General features: G+C 39.0%; 1 protein-coding gene and 1 pseudogene across 2 annotated transcripts in view; both read right to left on the bottom strand.

The window, feature by feature from the left end:
* Positions 1-15,413, bottom strand: part of LOC144646079 (E3 ubiquitin-protein ligase TRIM71-like) — a 39,448-nt gene that overhangs the window by 2,929 nt on the left and 21,106 nt on the right. The gene's annotated exons all lie outside the window — the stretch shown is intronic.
* LOC144646074 (E3 ubiquitin-protein ligase TRIM71-like) lies at positions 1,876-6,781 on the bottom strand (annotated as a pseudogene). The gene is made up of 2 exons (XR_013569359.1): positions 4,244-6,781; positions 1,876-2,384 (listed from the first exon to the last, which is right to left on the bottom strand). The product of XR_013569359.1 is annotated as an E3 ubiquitin-protein ligase TRIM71-like (transcript).

The raw sequence follows: 15,413 nt of genomic DNA, 5'->3' as shown, positions 1-15,413 counted from the left end.
GTTGACACAGATACGGATACCTTGACGTCATTTTTACATTTTCATAATTTTTTAGACGATTGTAATATAGAAGGGATATCTGAAGGGCTTTGAAGGAGGTAAATCGTGTATAATTTAATGGCCCTGAAGTGAAGAAGAGCATATCCTATATACCTTAATTTTCTCAGAAATTTTTTTTGAAATAACTTGATTTTGTAAAACGCTTCTGAGATATAATCTGGAGATCTTTCCGCCTGCTTTAAAAAATTCAATGGTATTTGTAATACTAATAGGTTAATTTTTATGAAATGAAAAGAAAGTTATAAGCCGGAAAAAAAGAGATAAGAGTTTACATACCGAATTTACACCTTCCCTCCCAGGAGGGAGGGATTGGTAAACGTCTAATTGAAAACCAGGCGATTTCTTTGATTCAAACATCTTTTAATTACAGCATTTCACCAAACCCACCATTTCACGAAACCCATTATCACCTAACGCACGGTAGGCATTAATCCACTTCATTTTCAAGCTTGTATGTTTGTAGCCTGGTGTTTTCAAGTTCAACAGGATCCGCTAAATATCCTCTGTTCTCTACGCTTGTGTAATATGCCATTAATTTTCTTGGCGGACGAACTCTTCTGGGTATCCTGCGTCCTTCGAACTTCTCTGGCTTGAGTAACAGGCGAAGCCCCAATGGGTTATAATAAGCACAAGTGATTTTCCCGCCCTGTCGTTCGATAGCTATTATTGCAGTTTTTGAAGCTCTGCTCACTGCGATGTTAAGTTTGGCCTGGAACCAAGTCGTACCCTGTAAGGTAATATGTTCGGAATGATAAAACAGCCATGAGATAAGGTAAAGAGTACCGGTAAGTTCAAAGTTCTTTCCTAAGAGCCAGATCAGATTTATCGGGACTGCTGGGTTGGCGTGAGTTGGGAGAGTTGTTTTTTTTTGCGACATTTGAGTGTTTTGTTTAGCATCCACGAAGGGTACGTTTAGTTTCCTGAGTGATCTGTTTCTTACAGTTTTGGTTTCCATCATAAATTGAGTTAGTTGATTCAGTAGCAAGATATGTTCTGCTTTATTTTTGTTCTTCTGAGTTGCTCAAGGTGAAAGCCATGACGCTCCTCCATTTTCATTGTCAAAACGTGACATAGGTGTATGAAATGACATCACATACATGCTGCTATGTAACATGACATAAATGAATGGAAAAAACCTGACAATTCCATACGGGAATAACGCAACACAACAAGTGTACGCCAATGTGACAAAAGTGTAGGAATAAAGAAACAGATGTACGCGGAAATAGCGTGACATGAGAGTGGACTTGAAAATAAAGTAACGCAATTGTATGGGAATCAGGTGACAGGAGAGTGTGTGAACAACGCAGCAAGAGTATAGGAATACCGTGACATAAGCATATATGGAAAATAAGCGACATAAAGGCCAAGTGAGAGGTTGATTTGGTAATATAGAGCGTGACCAAAAAAAACATAACAACAGCCTCTGACTCTTGCAAAGGGGGGAGGGGGTTGAAGGGGGTTGGGGGTCACGCATCGAGTAAGCTTGGTATTTGTTTCTAATAATCAAATGAAGGTTTCTGAAACATTTGTACAGCACCAAAAAACAGAAAGTAAATGTATCTTAACACCGCTGCTATTCGTTCACATCTTTTTGTCCACTTAAGCACGGTAAAGAAAAAAACAAAAACAAAAAGAGGTAAGGAATTTAACGTTCTCTTACATGTAACAGGAAATAGGAAATAATTAAGATCAGAACCAATTCAAAGTTTGAGAAATGTTCAAGAATAAAGGGTTTTAAAGCAGTCTGTACACCCCACTTTCCCATCCCGCTTGATGTTCATCATTAAAATTCCACACCAGTTAAGCAAAAAAGGCATGATTTATTTGCACACATCAATATCTTTTCAATCTTTACAATTTTGTAAATAATAGCAACTAAATTGTCACAAAATCGGTGTAATGTCACACAACATAAGCTAACATACAACATTGTTTATTTGGAAAGAATGTAAAAATGTAAAATAGTTTATTAAAATATAGTTGTAAACAATCGCTTCAGTCTACAAAATACTCTGTTACAATTTACAACAGGTTATTATTTTGTCAACTATTTCTTCAGTTATGAAATGGTCTGGATGGGACAAAAACCAAATGACAACATTTTCAACTTACAAATGGTCCAACTTAAACTAACTGACAAATCATGTAAAGCTCAACATTGTAACTGATCACTGAAAAACGGTGAAAGTTTTAACTGACAGCTCTCATTTATACTTTCCCAGATAGACACAAGTCTTACAAGGTAAACAATTTTAACCTATCTTGTTTAGTTTAAAGAACTAACAAGCATATGGTCTCTGGTAAAGCACTCACAGAAATATGTGACCTTGCACGGGAAAACGTACTTTAACGATTTTTCGTTAAACGACTTAAATCGTTTGTTAGTCGTTAGATTACCGTTAGAGCGACTAAGAAAATCGTTAGAAGCGTTAGAATGGTCGTTAGAAAAATTTTCTTTGTCGTTAGAAGCGTTAGAAAAATCGTTAAAAAAGATCATGCACGTCGTTAGATGTATCAAGAAAAGTCGTTCATATCGTTAGTAAAAATCGTTAGAATCTCCGTTCAAGTCGTTTGAAACTTTGGAAAAATCATTTAGAAATACCTTCCAAGTAGTTTTGAACGCTAAAGGAAGTAATACTTGTTAGATTATCGCTCTGTTATCGTTTAAATCGTTATGTTAGTCCAATTGTTTTATAAACGCACCTCAAACGAATCAGTGTCTTCGACTTGTGTTTAGGAGAAATGCGAACACGAAGGCAAGCAAGCAAACAAGAAATAATTTTGTCCCCATGAAGAAGGCAGCGTTGCCAAAACGTCGGGAATTCAGACAAGAGTTTCCGTAAATAAAACCGGTTCTTAACTTTGACTTGTGAAAATTCTGTAGTCGGCAAACGAAACATTCCACATGAAAAACATCGGAGCCGTAAAGCCTTCCGTGAATATTAAATTGAAAGACAGACTTATGTCGCGCCATCGCGTCTATCTTGAAATGAACTTGTTTTATTTTTTTTTTGTGAATTTGGCATAAAATTCTTAAAACCTAAATTTTTCTTGAATGAAACTTGTCTTCTTTTATAACACAGATAATGGCGTCAATTATAATTACAGCTTTAGAGGAGTTATACAAATTTTGCTTTTTTAAAGCGGCGCAGCCAAAAGAGTCTAAAAGTTGGCAAAATTTGCATATGTCAAAAGTAATTTGAAACCTTTCGAATAAACTCCATCGTAAATGTAAATGTAACACAACGCTGCACGCAAGTATCCGATTTAGATTCTTTCATACACATCTAACTGTGTTTTTCTAAAGAAAACTAAATGACAGATTGAACTTTAAGGTTTAATATTTGCGTCCTATTATAAAGCGTCATAACACAAACAAGTCGTACGCGTGACATTACACACGTGCATCATGTTTTGTCCGAAGATCGCCTGATCGCAGGTTATGTTTGTGATTCGGCGGGACCGAGCTAACTCCAACTCGGTTTCTTCTTAAAGTTAAGAAGGAAAACACTTAAGACACTTCCTCGCAATGCTCGTCTTTAATCTGATGTGGTCGAAGAGTCGAAAATATGCGACAGTTATTTTACATCTGCAGCGAATTCTGCTTTCGATGTCAGCGAGATCTTTCCGTGAATGTTTTGCGAACGCACTGTTTTATACCATTATGAACTTCGAACTTTCGGTAAGTAATAAAGATTTTATCATTTGGAAATGTTTTGGCGTCCTTCTAATAAGCTAGACTAGTTCTTAAACTAGCTGTGTATCATTTCTCGTCCAATTTTTTGCTCAAAGCACATGTTTCGGTCGGAATGCCTTCTCGATGTCGGCGCGAAATGAGTTATGATTTAAAGCTTTTATTTACTTTAAAATAAGTTCAAAAGGTGGATGTTTTGATCAAACGTCTTAGTTTAGTAAACCAGTCGATAGTTTGAACGTTTTAGTTGTTTATGTTGTTTAGCCAATTCGTTAGTTCGCTCGTTAGAGTCGTTTTAAAAAGTCGTTAGGCACTTCGTTAGAATGTTCTCGCAAATCGTTAGATATTTTTGCTTGAGCGTTAAACTCGTTAGAAAAGTCGTTAGAGCGTTAGGAAAAGTCGTTAGTTACTCGTTCGTTAGACGTTAGTTTTTGCCCGTTTAACGAATTATCGTTAAAGTACGTTTTCCCGTGCAAGGTCACATATTTGTAATAAAACTTTATATATATCAACAGAAATCAAACGCGAATCTTGTGAGAATTGATTCATATTACATCACTGACAGGTGCGTGGATTTCATGTCTACTCAAAGATCTGAATACGATGATTAGAAAAATCAGTCACGACTATTCTACCATCACCAAGAACTGCTGTAGAGAGTGGATTATCAAACTCTCCTATCCCGCTCCCTGTCTTTCCAAACTTTGTTATAAACTTTCCACTCACTTCGAATACCTGAATTTATGATTCAATTGATCACAGACCATCAGGTGCCCTGCCTTGTTAACTGACAAGCAACGAGGTGTATTGAACTCCCCATCCCCCTCCCCCTTCTTTCCAAATTTGTACAGAAAATTCCCCTCACCGTCGAACACGTTGACACAATGCTCATTACTGTCGGATATTATAAGATAGTTCTCATATTGGACACAGTGAATGGGAAAGGTGAGACAACCCTCCCCGCCAATTTTCCGTAAAAGCTGGCCACTTGGAGAAAAGATCTTAACTAGTTTGTTATTTGAATCTGCAACAATAATATTTCCGTCACAGTTAACAGACAAGCCATATGGATCCTTGAGCTGGTGATCAAGATATCCTTTCTCGCCAAACTGGCTCAAGTACTCACCCTGACCACTAAAGATTTGAACTCGGTGGTTACTACTGTCCACCACTATAATATTCCCATTCTTATGAAAAGCTATCCCTGCAGGCCAATCTAATCCCCCCTGCTTATCACCCTCTCTACCAAAAGACCTTACGTACGCTCCGTCACTACTAAATATCTGAACTCTATTGTAACCAACCCCAGTCACTGCAATCTCATTGCATTCGTTTACTGCCACTCCCCAGGGCTTGTTTAGCATTCCAGCAGCTGAGCCTTGTTGTCCAAAAGACAACACGGGTCTGTACTGTCTGGGTTTCACTTGAATATTAAAGGGGCTGCCACGGACATGCTCTTCATTTACCTTCACTGATGCGTCACATTTTCCGGTTTCTTTGGCAAAATAGCTGATCTTGTATGTGCCATCCCTGTTATTTTGGACTCGCGTTTCAGTCGCACAGTCATGGCCTTGTTGATTTCTGATTTGCACTGTTACCGAGTCGCGCTCTTCATAACATTGTTCTCCTTCAGCATTTCTTGCTGTCAAAATGAACTGAGCTTCAAGTCCAACAGTCGCTTCACTGATTCCTTTTCCTTCGGCACTTGATTGATGCGATCTAGTGTTGGTAAGAAAGCGATAGAAGGATCCAATCTTTTCAGCGCTAACGACATCGAGAAACTTGTGATTTTCCACGAAATCAAACTCGAGAAAAATCACATTGTCACGATCGGCTGGCTCGTCTTGCTCCACTTCCTCCTGTAATATTTTGTTTAGAAGCTTGTTGGGTTGCATGATTTCGGCGCTTGGGCTTCGCTCCAGAAGTGTTTGGGCCTTTCCCAGTGCTACCTCGGACATTTTCACCTCGTTTTCGATCGCGCTCTTTTTCATTCCAAGACGCTGGAGTGACTCTCTCGCCTGATTCTCAACTTCGTTAATGATCTCTTGCTTCTTCGCATCGATCACTTGATGCATGTTCTCAGCAAATTGCAGCGCGCTTCTTTTCACCTTGGCGGCCTGTTCTTGGATTTTTACACAGTTTTCATCAAGTTTGGTGATTTCATTCTTCTTCATTTGAACTTTTTCTCTTCGAGATGCAACGGCAGACTTTACTTGTAACTTGCGTTCATTTGCAGCTTCTTCCAAAAGCATCTTGGCGTGACCTTCGTGATCTAACAAAGCACAAGCGTTGCAAATGGAAACTTCACACGTCTGGCAAAAGAATTCCAGTTCTTTCTTCTCGTGCCCTGGCTTTCTGCAAAATGCTGGTCGCTTTAACACTTTCTCAAAGTCTTCGTCTTGAAAGTCTTTGAGCGCCAACACATTGTGCCCTTTGTTTGCTTTAATTCCATTATGAAGGCTTATGCAATCGGATTCACACCAGAAAGAACAGCACTGGAAGCAGTAGAAACTCTGTGAGCTTTTCTTGTCGCAATTTCCACATCTCACTCCCGTGGTATTGCACTCTTTAATGGCTAACACATCCAGCAGACTGTTGATGCAAAAGTTGGTCGGAAGCTCGTCGAGACTTCCACTAGGGACTCTACTCTCTCTTCTGCATTCTGGGCATGTTATGATATCATTGCGGCCACTCGTTCGTTGGATACCTTTTAAGCAATGCAGACAAAAACTGTGCAAACATGAAAGCAGCTTCGGTTCAATGAAAGCAGTCATGCACACAGGACAGGATACTTCTTCGTGGAGATTGTTTAGCAAGGTTTTTATATCCATGATTGAAGGCGGAAAACGACGAGGGATCAGAATTGAAAACGCCTCAAACAGTGAAGTCTTGTGATCGGATATGGTATTAATAAACCTGATGATATTGACCAATCACAGAGTGTTATCAAAGATGTTTTGACGTTTGTCTGACTTCTTAGAATAGTAACAGCAAACGCCAAGGATTCCGAGAATATGATCAGCAAAGCTTTTTTTTTTTTTTTTTTTTTTTTATTATTATTTTTTTTTTTTATTGAAATGCAACAATACATACAGAAAAAAAAGCGATTACAGTACACGATTAACACTACTTACAGTACTTAGACTACTAACAGTCTTTAACAATACCTAAATACAACTTACAAAACACTACTTGGACTACTAGCAATTACAATAACACTACAGGGCAAAGAGAAAAGAAGAAGGCAAATAACCACAATTAAAGGAAGAGACATTGTACCTTTGATTATTAAAATAAGGAAAAAGCATGATTGCACTTAAGATATTTAAAGAAAAAAAAACAGTAACCTATGTTCCTGACATGAGATTAGGAGTAGAAAGTTAATTAGGAAAAAAGAGAAAACAACACGGACGTAACGATATTAAACATACCTATATGTATCCCGCAAAAGGTTTCCATTTTTTAATTTCTCCACTTTTTGTTTCTATTTCACAATAAGATTTGAGGAGACATATGAAATACGTTAAGTTTGGGTACATTTCATTTGTTTTAGCTAGCCATATGTGATATCGTGCTAAGAGAAGACAGTAGTTGATTAAAAGTGCAGATTGAGAATTGTCTGGCCTCAGCCCCAAAGCAGTAGCATTTGATAGGTTATAGTCTTTAGGCAGTACATTTACGTTTTCTAGCCATTTGATAACTTCTTTCCAGAAGTGTGATGTTTTGTCGCATGACCAAAAAAGATGAATTAATGTCTCTGGGGAAGAGTGACAGAAGCTGCAGTTTTCGTTATCTTTTAGGCCTATTCTAGTTAAGAAGGTATTGGTTGGCACGCGTCTATGTAGGAGTTTGAATTGGAATTCTATAAGTTTAGTACTCTTGGTGCATTTTTTAGCCAAGACGTAGGCAGCGGTCCAATTTATATTATCCTCTATTGGTAGGTTACAGTCTTCTAGCCATTTATTTTGACTTAGTTCTGGCGTTAGACTTTTGTTGCTAATCAGTTTTTTGTATACTATTGTAGTTGCCTTTTGGGCCTGTAGAATTTTTATTGTGAGTGGCACATGGTCACAGTTGGTTTTCTGTGCATCTTGGAAGTTAGATTTAGTCCGAAGGGACTTTACCGCCGATATTAATCCGTAGAAACTTAGGGGGCGAGGATCTAATCCATACTTTGAATAGAAATCTTTTAGCGATAGAAAGGTGTTTGTGTCTGGACCGAGAAGATGTTTTACCATGGTTATTCCTTTTGTGAACCATTTTTTAAAAAAGACTGGCTTGTTTGCTATTTTTATAAGGGAGTTATACCAAAGTGGTAGGTCCAAAAAACGATCTTTAGATGTTATTTCAGGCTCAAAGTTAACTTCTGCCCAAATAGCTAATATTTCTTTTAAAAAGGCATCAGAGGTTGTTATTGTCGCTAAGGTGTCTCTAGCGCTGAGGTTGCAAGAAAAAAAGTTTTGGCAGCCATATTTTTCTAGAGCTATATCGAAGAAGATTTTCCATTTTCCGCTGTTACTGTTATCTAAATATTTTTTAATCCAGGTGGTCTTAAGAGATTTATTAAAGGAGATAATGTCAATCATTTTTAGGCCACCATTACCAAAATCGTTTATCATAACTTTTCGCTTAATCTTGTCGCCTTTACCGTTCCAGAGAAAGTTATAAAGCAGATTGTTAATTTCCTTAATGACATTGTGGTTTGAGCAAAGGGGAGAGAGTAAATAAACCAGTTGGGAGACTACTAATGACTTGATTACAGTGATTTTACCTAGCAAGGTGAGCCTGCGGTATTTCCAACATGCCAACATTTCCTTAACTTTCTCAAGTTTTTCGCTGTAGTTTAAAGAAACAGATAGTTCAGGGTCTGTAGAGATCCATAGCCCTAGGGTTTTCACCTTGTTTTTTGGCCATTTGAGTTCCTTTCCTGGTAGCACGATTTTGTCATTTCCAATACTTGCACCGATCCATAGGGCTTCGGTTTTTTTGTCATTGAGCCTGAGGCCAGAGACTTTGCTGAATTCATCCAGCATTGCAAGAGATGAAAAGAGAGATTCATGAGACCCGTCAAGAATTAGTGTTGTATCATCGGCGTACTGACTTATCTTAATTTCCTCATCGTTTACAGAGATTCCCTTTATATTTGTATTATTTCTTATCGCGATGGCTAAAATTTCTGCCGATAGAATGAATAGATATGGTGACAGTGGGCAGCCTTGTCTAACACCTCTTTGAATCTCAAAAAAATCGCTAGCCCAGCCGTTGTTTAGAACACAGCTTTCGGTATTGTTATATAAAGTTTTTACCCAATTAGTGAGCGAAGCACCGAAGCCGAAGGTTCTTAAGGTGTCATATATGAAGGACCATTCAAGAGAATCAAAAGCCTTTTCGAAGTCTATGAAAAGAAGTAGGCCCGGAATGTTCTTTTCTATGGCATATTGGGTGATGCAATCGATAAGCCGAATATTTTCACCTATAAATCTGCCTTTTAAAAATCCTGTTTGATCGTGGTTAATAAGGTTTGGGAGAACGTGTTTAATTCGATTTGCGATAGATTTTGCGGCAATTTTGTAATCAGTATTAAGGAGAGTAATAGGCCGCCAATTTTTGAGGAAGTAAAGTTCCGCGTCCTTTTTTGGGATAAGTTTTATGACCCCTCGCCTTTATGAGACTGAGAGGCAACCAGAGTCAAAAGCGTAATTGAGGGCCGAGATCAAAAACGGGGCGATATCTATCCAAAAGACTTTGTAAAATTCAGCGGGAAGTCCATCAGTGCCTGGTGTTTTGTCGGGATTCATATTCTTCAGTGCTTCAAAACATTCCTTTTGAGTTAATTTTCCTTCGCAGAGAGTTTGTTCTTCTTGAGTCAATGAAGTGGTGTTTACTTTGGCGAACACTGATGATTGAAAGCAGTCTGGGATTTTGGACGTGTACAGGTTTCTATAAAATTCTGTACATTCGGCTAAAATATCTTTATCCGTGGTTACAAAGTAGCTGTCATTAACTTTTAATTGACTTATTGTTCCATGTTTACAGTGCCTCTTTTCGAGATTTAGGAAATATTTTGAATTCTTTTCGCCCTCGTTGTACCATAGCGACTTTGATCTAATGATAGCGCCTTTAGTACGATACTCAATGATTTTTTCTAGATCTTTCTTTAAGGTGGTAATTCTTTCTGCGACGATGTGAAATGAGGGGTTGTTATTTTCTGCATTATCCAGTTGATTTTCTAACAAGGCGATTTCACTTTCTAATGCTTCCTCTTGTCTCTTTGTAGTTGCGTTTTTGTACGCGGCGTAGGATATTGTTTTTTCTCGCACTTTTAGTTTAATCATTTCCCAAAGAAGAGCTGGATTCACCGTTGTGTCATCCTTGTATTGGTTCACGGTGCTTTTAATTGTTGTTTTGATTTCTTCAATATATCTGATTTCAGACAAAAGAGAGGTGTTCAACTTCCAGAAACCTAGATTGTTTGTTAAATGTTTGAAAGGTTGCAGAAGGACAATGGTATAAAAAATCTTTTGTTAATAGTTTCTACACTCGTATTCGTTTCTAGCAGACATTCCTTCAGTCGGCCGCCTTCTATTTTTTCAGGAATAAATTGCAAAAGCTAATTTGAAGATATTGTTTGATTATCAGTTGAACAATCAGACAGATCATTAAGATGTATGCAAATTTGTGTAAATTTTATGGTGCCTGGTTTCGGAAAGGAAGTACGTGTTGTATTACATGTTTTAGCCTGCGTAGCAGGCGCCTTGTTTCGGAGGGCGCGCATTCTCGTCCCCAGAGGCCGCGATCCTTCTGGTCAGCATCCGGAATGAAGTGTCGAGAAGTCCACGCGAGTCCATTTTTCCTCGCGTGGCCGTCTACGCGTGCTCGAAAACTACACAGGCGCCTGCTACGAAGGCTATGCTTGTTTCTGAACTGTTGACACAGATACGGATATCTTGACGTCATTTTTACATTGAAGTAGAGCATATCCTATATACATTAACTTTCTCAGATTTTTTTTTTTTTGAAATATAAACTTTGTTTTGTAAAACGCTTCTGAGATATAATCTGGAGATCTTTCCGCCTGCTCTAAAAAATACAATGTTATTTGTAATACTAATAGGTTAATTTTTATGAAATGAAAAGAAAGTTATAAGGAAAAAAAGAGATAGGAGTTTACACCTTCCCTCCCAGGGATTGGTGAACGTCTAATTGAAAACCAGGCGATATCTTTGATTCAAACATCTTTTAATTACAACATTTCACCAAACCCACCATTTCACGAAACCCATTATCACCTAACGCACGGTAGGCATTAATCCACTTCATTTTCAAGCTTGTATGTTTGTAGCCTGGCGTTTTCAAGTTCAACAGGATCCGCTAAATATCCTCTGTTCTCTACGCTTGTGTAATATTCCATGAATTAAATTCTTGGCGGACGAGCTCTTCTGGGTATCCTGCGTCCTTCGAACTTTTCTAGCTTGAGTAACAGGCGAAGCCCCAGTGTGTTATAATAAGCACAAGTGATTTTCCCGCCCTGCCGTTCAATAGCTTTTATTGCAGTTTTTGATGCTCTGCTCACTTCGATATCGAGTTTGGCCTGGAACCAAGTCGTACCCTGTCAGGTAACATGTTCAGTATAAGACAACAGCCATGGAATTAGGTTAATGTCAAAGTCTTTTCCATTCTAATGGACATAGGAGCCAGATGGCTAATGGTTCATTAGTGCTGTCACTTCACCCCAGTTTTCGTAGTATGAAGCGAAGCGAACTATGAAGCGAATAGGAGATTCGCTTCTTCACCTGAATAAAGCTTTGTCAGGTTATGCCCACAATTCGCGGGTAACCCACTTTACTTAAAATTTATCTACTCATGGCTGGAGAGAGGAAGTGTGAAAGTAAAGTGTCTTGGCCAACAGAACTGACTTGACGTAATAATAGTTTTATAGAGCAGTTTTTAATTGAGTGTCGTAAAACCAAAACAAAAGTAATTATTTTGGCCAATCACAAAACGCACAGACAATCCAGTGAACCAATCAAAACTCGAAGCAAATACATGTAGCTGAGGCGACGCGCGGGAAAACGTGCGCGAGTGAGTCACGATTGGTTTTGGTTTTAGTGCTGATTGGTCGAGAGAGTGGCGCGAGATTTTTACGAGATTTTTTAATCACTGAGCGAGGTAATGCAAAACCAATGCAAACGCAAATTACTTTCGACACTCAAGTGATAACTGCTCTAATTCCAGGTCAGTTGGGCAAGATAACATCTCAATCTGGTCACTCTTCCTCACTCTATTTGTAATGTATATTCTGACATCTGACGCTACATGTACCTCCACACTGCCCCCCCCCCCCCCCACCCTAATTCTTAAGACATTCGGATTATATTGAAAATTAGTATAGTTTCATTTGTTAACAAAAACCCCTTTGCAAATGTTATGTGACCACCCAGGAGTATAAATAAGTACTAGCATTTGATAGGGAAACGTAACACAAATTAATGGGAGATAGCCTGTGATCATTGCAAATTCCGACCTCCAGTTGCATTTTCTCCTAGCCATTTCATGCCAGTGAAAACAGACGTTAAGTGCTGGCCTCTTTGGCCGTTACAAGTGTACATTTAGATTCTGACAAGCTAGGCTCTAGCACGCTTAGACAGCACACATTGTGGCCTAATGGTTAGTGCACTGGCCACTGGCCACTCTGCAGGTTCCAGTCCTGGCTGGGGTCATTGTGTTGTGTTTTTGAGCAAAGATGATTTACCCTTATGGTGCCTCTCTTTGCCTAAGTACATGTATATAAGTGGATACTAGGAGATCAAAATATTGGGGGTAACCTGACAGTGGATTAGCATCACACTCAGGGGGAGAAGAAATACTCCTCAAGTTACTCCAGGGCACTGAAACCACCAGGGATTAGGGGTGGCCTGATGGCCACCTAGCTCAAATGCATACCTTTTGTGTCCAGAGAGTTTTTACATTCACTTTTATATGACTGTACATGTAGAACGTATTTTCTGATTCAAATCACTACATTTTACAAATTTAAGTTTTTTTTTTTGACAAACATCACCTACCCTCCAAACAAAATGCAAGCCAGTTTTTAAAAATGGAAAATTCCTTATGATAATTAACTCCAAAAATGTTATGGTACATGTCCATAATGGTTTGTTATAAAATAGAAGTTGAAAATTCACACAGATATCGTAATAACAAAAAAGCGTGAAAACTTTAGTTGAAAGAAAAAGGAGAGATGAACCTACTTCACTTAAACGATGTTTAAACGTTGTAACATTGACAAAGGCTTGTAACGGTTGTGTGGCAACTCTTGCCACAGCCACACAAATTTCTGCAAATGCTACGATTTTCAAAAGGAAAATACCCGCGAAATAATCCACGAAATATATTTTTCTTTCACGAAATTATTCTCAACGCGTCACGCAACGTAATGGAGCGATTTTCACTTGATTTTGGAAAGTAATTCGCATTTGCTTTGGTTCTGAGCTCTTGTTCTGAGTAAGTATGCTAAGTGATAGGCTTAAAAAAAAAACTCACGCCACCAGGGGCCCATTATCAATCAATCAACCAAAACCAATCGTGACTTACTCACACTCGTATTTCCCGCCCTTCTTACAGATGACATTTATTTGCTTCGTGCTTTGATTGTTTGACTGGATTGTCGGTGTTCTTTGTGATTGGCCAAAGTGTTCACTTCGGTTTTGTATTAACGACACTCAATAGAAAAATGCCATTAATAAGTCCGCCCCCCCCCCCCCCCCGAAGAAAAGACCATCCGGCTTATTCGTCGCGTTTTTACAATCACAGAACCTAGTGAGACATGATCAGTAAGATCTATTGCCAGGTGAATTATAATTAAGGTTACATTCAAAACACGACCCGAATAAAGGCAAACGACAGCTCAAACCAGTGAAAAGTAACTGATCTTTTGAAGACCTGGATCAGTCAAAATCTTTAGATACTGTAAGTAAAACCATGCGAATGTGACTCGTATTCTCTTGGTAAAACGGCAAACTGATCCTACGCAAAGAAAAGAGATTGAAGAGATTGTTATTTTTTTTCTATTTTTTTGGAAATTATTTGGTATCGCATTCCCACAAAAACGCTTGGTTGCTAAAGCCGCTACAGTCTTCATCCAACGTCCGAACGTGTTTTAAGCGGTTACCGTCTCCCATGTTACATGGAGAGATTGATTTTTGATGTGACCGCCTCTGAAAATGAAACACAAAATGAAACAATGAAGAAGTTTGTAGTGTTTGCGCTGCTTAGTTATACAAGTCGAAGAAGTTGGGTTTAATTGGATGTGGCTGGCAACAGTTTCTAGCAATTTGATGATCAATATCACAACATTTTATTAGTTAATGCTACAATAATGATATCAAACGAATGCCCCCAAACATTGGTGAGCAAGTTGCGGTCATCTTCATAACAAAACAAGTTACCATAGCAACAGCATGACCTGTTACAAAACACATTTTATTTTAGCTTTCGGAAATTTTAACTCAAAAACCCTGTCATACTGTGTTTTGGTTTAGATCGGTTTGGATTCAATTTCGTCCAAGGATTAAAGCAAGGAGCAGCAATAATCCCAGTCATTTTAAGCAAGATGGGAGCCGCGGCGACCTAATGGTAAGTGCGCTGGAATCCGGATCGAGCGGTCCGGGTTCGAGCCATGGCCGGAGTCACTGTGTTGTGTTCTTGGACAAGACACTTTACTCTGATAATGCAACCATCTGTACACCCCAACCTCGTTCCCCAGATCTTTTCCCTTGGTGATTTGGAACCCCACCCAGGTGTATAAATAGGTAACGGTTAATTAATGTTGGGGGAACCCTGCGATGGACTAGCATCCCATTCAGTGAGTGAGTAGAAATACTCCTAGTTGGTTAATTCTACGGAAACCGGGATAAGCTCAGGCGGTATGGGCCACTATAGGCTCGACGCAGATTTTACTTTGTCATACTCCAACGGTTGATATCATCCGGTGAAAATGTTCAACCCTCTATGTATCAGAAGGGCGTCACGGGAGACATTGTAAAGTGGAAACAAAGTCGAGTCTGTTCTTGTAATAGAGTGAGCATGACCAGGCAAACGATGTGTTGTGGCTCCAGAGGTAGCGTTGGGCGTTGGCGTGAGCTGTTTGTGGCTGTTCAGTATTCTGTTTTTTTTTTTAAGTTTTTGATTTCGATCATATATGTTTAGTTAGTTGATCTGATAGCATGGGGGGGGGGGGGGTGTGTGCTGTAGCCCCCCAAACGAAATTTGGGCGGCTCAGCCCCCCACGTTTTGGTGCCCAAAAAAAGCGAGCGCAGCGTAAATTTGATTTGACAAGATATTTCGTATCGTGAGTGAGTTCAAACGTCTCCTTAACTTCCTTGAAAGTCTTTGGGAAACTTTGTTTATCTTCGGAAAAGTTCGAAAGATGATCGGAACCGTTCGTATGACCTTCGAACTACAGTCGGAGAAACATTTTTCTTAAGCAGGTCCGCTTACACCATCACAGCAGTAAAGAGCAGAAAGAAAATGCATCTTGACCGCGGTATTATTTGTGTACATCGTTATTTCCACTTAGCAAAGGAAGGTAAAGAAAAAGGGAATTAAACGCTTTTTAACAGGAAAAGATTCAGCTCAGACCCAGTTTACAGCTGGG

Source organism: Oculina patagonica, chromosome 3 (genome assembly GCF_052425735.1).
Source record: "Oculina patagonica isolate OP01 chromosome 3, crgOcupat, whole genome shotgun sequence".
Lineage (NCBI taxonomy): Eukaryota > Metazoa > Cnidaria > Anthozoa > Scleractinia > Oculinidae > Oculina > Oculina patagonica.
This window is presented reverse-complemented; position numbering and strand designations above follow the sequence as displayed.